The sequence below is a fragment of the Scylla paramamosain genome, chromosome 19, assembly GCF_035594125.1.
Source record: "Scylla paramamosain isolate STU-SP2022 chromosome 19, ASM3559412v1, whole genome shotgun sequence".
Taxonomy (NCBI): Eukaryota; Metazoa; Arthropoda; class Malacostraca; order Decapoda; family Portunidae; genus Scylla; species Scylla paramamosain.
The window spans coordinates 15408642-15413641 of NC_087169.1; the positions used below are offsets into that span (position 1 = coordinate 15408642).

Sequence of the window (5000 nt, forward strand, 5' to 3'; positions counted from 1 at the left end):
CCACCACCACCATTTCCTAGTACCGTCAGTTAAATATAAAAGGCTCAAGGGAGTCGAAAGGTGGAAAATCTAATCACATCGCAATGTTTCCACGTGAGGGAGAAGCGAAATGAAAAGGCCACACGCAGAGGCAAACAGCGGCGCACGTAGTTGGCATTATGAAACAAACAGCTGAGAAGGAGCGTAAAACCGGCAGATTAAATTCACTTAAGATATCTGCTGCATTTAACGATATAGCGAGCAAAGGAAAACGGGCGTCATAATGGAAGGAAACACCCAAAATTTACATACCGAACAAAAAAACGGACACTCCTTTATAAACCCCGAAAGAGGCGACAGAATTAATGGCTTGGTCACGTATTCCTTGCTTCCTCTCTCTCTCTCTCTCTCTCTCTCTCTCTCTCTCTCTCTCTCTCTCTCTCTCTCTCTCTCTACGACGGTAATTTCTTCTGGTTTTATTTTTGTTATTCTTGTTTTTTTATTTTTTATTATTTTCATTCTCTTTCTTTTCAGTCTCTCGTTCCTTCTTGTTCTCATCCTTGCGCTCCTCCTTGTCCTCCTCCTTTCCTTCCTGCTTCGTCTTCTCTTTTCCTCCCTTTCCTCTCCCGTCTTTATTTCTCTTCTCTCTCCTCTTTCCTTTCCCTCTTTCTCTCCCACAGACATTTTTCGACATCCTATCCTCTCTTCTTTTGATTTCATTTGTGTTGTCCTTGAGTTTGCTTTCTTTCTCTTCATCCTCTTCTTTTCAACTTCTCTTTCTTTCTCCTCGCCCTTCCCCTCCTCCTTGTTCCATCTTCTCCTTTCCCTTCCCCTTTTATTCCCTCCTCCACCTTCATGTCCTCTCCATTCCTTCTCACATCTCCGTGCAATATTTTTCCAATTCTCCCTTCTATTTCTTCCCCATTGCTTTCCTTCCTATCCTTTTCCCATTTCTATGCCAGCCCAGTTCTCTCTCTCTCTCTCTTTTTTTTTTCCTTTTACCCGCTCCCTTTGCATCTCTCCATTCCCCTCACATCCCTTCCCCTTCCTTAGACCATCGCTGTCGACTAGATAAATACAGTTTACTATATTCTAGCGCTGTCTCGTAAAGCAAGGGGAGTATTCAGCCTTGCAATATTTACGTGTGCTAGGGCTAATGTAATCACCGTGTTTGCAAGGTAAATCTCCCCATCTCCGTGGCTGTAATCCCGCTCAGGTGTAATGAGAGGGAGGTGGGATTACTGCCGAGTTATATACAGTGTTGGCAAAGGTGATATTGCTGCCCGAAGTAATGCAGGTGTGGGTTCTTACCTTTTTTTTATTTTTTTTTTCCAGGTGAGGTTAGGTTAGTAGTGGCGGTGGAGGGTTCAGCCAGGTGTTGAGAACGAGAGAGAGAGAGAGAGAGAGAGAGAGAGAGAGAGAGAGAGAGAGAGAGAGAGAGAGAGAGAGAGAGAGCGTGTGTGTGTGTTGGTATAGCTTGTTTTTGCGGATGTACACGTAGAGAGAGAGAGAGAGAGAGAGAGAGAGAGAGAGAGAGAGAGAGAGAGAGAGAGAGAGAGAGAGAGAGAGAGACATTCACGCAATAGCCGGGCAATCGACGCATTAAGCCCAATTTTAACGCGAATCGCAGCTCATTTTCCCATTTCCTCGTCCATTACCGTGTTTACTTCCCATCACGTCGCGGCAACAGGCGGCCCATCACTCCCACTCACCCATCACTGCGCCCCATCTCCACACCTATTTTTTAAGCTGGAGAACCTCGTAAAGAAAGCTTAGGTGCGGATTTAGTGGTAAAAAGAGGCTTTACATAATTCCCTGGGAGAGAGTCGCCGTGTCTACCTCCCAGCCTTTTGTTTGGGGCTGTTTTTCGGGGAGTTGCTGTCATATAAGCCTTTGTCCCCGCTGTGTACTCATTGTCCCTGTCAGTCGCTGGATTTTCCCTTCATTGTTGCCCAGACGTCGCCGCGATCAAGAGAGAAGCCTTCCCTGCGACGGTCGATCTGCCCTGACGGATTGCTGGCCTGGGAAGTGACGCGTGTTGCACTGTCTGTTTTCTTGTGTTTTTCTGTTGTGTGTTGTGTTTTTTTTTTTTTTTTTAGTGGTTTTGATGTGGACCTTGGCGAACTGATGTGGGGAAAAGTGGTCAGTGTTAGTTATAATAAAGAACATGTATTTCTTTGTGTTATTTTCTTTTTTTATGGCTATTTTGATGTGGCCCTTGACGAATTGATATGGGGAAAAGTGGAGAATGTGCTTTTTTATGATAAAGAACTTAAGCCACTTGTACTTTGGCGGTTTTTAGTGGTAATTTTGATGTGGCGCTGGTGATGAATGGCTGTGCTGGAAGTGGTGAGTGTTCCTGATGAAAAGATTATATGTTTTGCGTTGGGGATTTTCATATATTGGTGTTTCACTCTTTTGCTTCTTTTACTCTTGTCATGTGGGTCTTTTATGCTTCTTTTATGTGGTTTTACTGTTTTAGTGTTCCTTTTTTTCCGCTTGGGCATTTTAATACGTATTTGGTTCGTATCGTTTATTTTTATCGTATTTTTCTTTTATTGTAAAGATTATATAATTTTATTTCTCGATTTTGATTGATTTAAGTTTCAGTTTTGTGACGGAAGTGTCAGATATTCCGGATTAAAAGGAATCAAATGGTTCTGGATGTAATATTTTTACACCGCTGCTTATAGGAACGCACGCAAAAACTGTTATTTCTCCGGTTACAGTATTTTTACAAGGCACCCACAAACACTTTTCATATGCCACAACTTGGAAAAGAATAATTCCACGCCAAAAAGGTCCCCCCCAAAAAAAAAAATCGTATTAACAGAAATCTTACCTCAGCAAAAACTTTTCTTAATAAAAAAAAGAGAAGCTGGAAAAAAAAAATGTCCAGAAAGTTTTTCCCCTTCAAGAAGAGATCGCGTCACATCCAACATTGTCTCCGGCACCAATATTTCACGCGAACTCAAAGCTCATGAAAGTAAAGGAAGTACAAAACTATTTTCTTCATTACATTTTGCTTCAGAATCTCAGTATGAAGTATGTATGCTATTTTTCTCGTTGATATTTTCTTTTCTTAATCTTTTCTTTATCACTGCTATAACATTATTACTCTCTCTCTCTCTCTCTCTCTCTCTCTCTCTCTCTCTCTCTCTCTCTCTCTCTCTCTCTCTCTCTCTCTCTCTCTCTCTCTCTCTCTCTCTCTCTCTCTCTCTCTCTCTCTTAGTTTTTCAATATGTAGTATGTAGTATTATTTTTCTTGTTGACACTTTCCTTTTTTTTTTTTTAAACCTTTTGTGTATCACTGCTATAACTTTTCAGGGAGTGTATCTCGGCCCGTAAATCTCGACAATATGGATTTTAGAATGAAGGGGGAAAAAGGGAAAGGAGAAGATAAGGGCAGAAAAACAAGAACATTACCGCGGAGGGAGAAGAAGAATGTAGGGAAGTAAATAAAGAGAAAAATAAAGAAGGAGAATAATATTTGCGTTACACCAGAACGAGAGAGAGAGAGAGAGAGAGAGAGAGAGAGAGAGAGAGAGAGAGAGAGAGAGAGAGAGAGAGAGAGAGAGAGAGAGAGATGGTGGAAAGAAAGTAGTTAGAGTCTGAATAATCACTGAAATCACGTACATAGGAAACCAACATGACTTTAAGTAAAATAACAACAAAAACAAGAACAACAAGAACAGCAACGATAATAATAATAATAATAATAATAATAATAATAATAATAATAATAATAATAATAATAATAATAATAATAATAATAATAACAATAATAACAACTAATCCACAAAAGCATCTAAATTTTACGAAACAAAACTGACAGAATAAAGCACAGTTGAGGTAAGACGGGCTAAACTTTCCCCTCTGTATGCAAAGTAAGGATTTCCAGGCAGATAATGGCTCTTGGGATTCATGGCTACACTAAACACCCGGCCCAGGGGGAAGCGAGGCACGGCTACTTCTGAGGAGAGCTTGGGGAGTCTACAGCTGAAATGGTACAGGAGGGAAGGGGGACTGGCTGGCCTGTGCTGTGTTTTGTTAAGGAGAGTTTTCGACTAGGGATTGTTGACTGTCTGTGTGTGTGTGTGTGTGTGTGTGTGTGTGTGTGTGTGTGTGTGTGTGTGTGTGTGTGTGTGTGTGTGTGTGTGTGTGTGTGTGTGTGTGTGAGGGGGTGTTCCTTGGGGGAGGGTGAATTTTTGTGTGTTGTTTTGTGGGGAGTTTAGAAAGGATTTGTTTGGATGGTTTATTTGTTTGTTTATCTACTTGTTTATTTGTGTGTTTTTGTTTGTTTTGGTTATTTACTCGTTTACTTATGTTCTTGTGTTGAGAGTGCCAAGAATGATTTTTTTTTTATAGGGATTTTCATATCAGTTATAACTTTCTTTTGTGTATTTGTGTGTCCTATGTATATTGACGTATTTATTAATCTGTTCGTTTATTTATCTATTTGTTTTGTTTATTTATATATTTATGTTCACTTTTACTTTTATATTAAACTTTGGTGGAAGGTTTTATTTTATTTTTCATCATAAAAGGTGGAATGTTTTAATGTTTGTATGATGCAAGATTTTTGTGTTGTTTTTTAGCTAGAATTAGTAGTTTTACGCTGCTGTGGAATTTCTGTATTTTTTTTTACGAGTATGTGTGTGTGTGTGTGTGTGTGTGTGTGTGTGTGTGTGTGTGTGTGAGTTAATGATGCAAGGTTTTATTTTTTGTAGTGCTTAATATATTTTTCCTTTGCTGATTTCCTCAGATTATGTTTGTTTTTATAAATGTCACAGGATTTGCATTTATTTCACTCTATTTATTTATTTATTCATTTAACTAAGAGGAATGTCAAAAGTTTGCCCTGGAATTTTGCTTGTTCGTGGTCTGAATACGAATGTAATACACACACACACACACACACACACACACACACACACACACACACACACACACACACACACACACACACACACACACACACACACACACATTCATTGACAAAGGAAAAATTCTTAACGACT

At 39.7% G+C, this 5000-nt stretch overlaps 1 long non-coding RNA gene across 1 annotated transcript in view; it reads left to right on the forward strand.

The window, feature by feature from the left end:
* LOC135110066 (uncharacterized) overlaps positions 1 to 5000 on the forward strand; it is a 105983-nt gene that overhangs the window by 86637 nt on the left and 14346 nt on the right. The window lies entirely within an intron of this gene.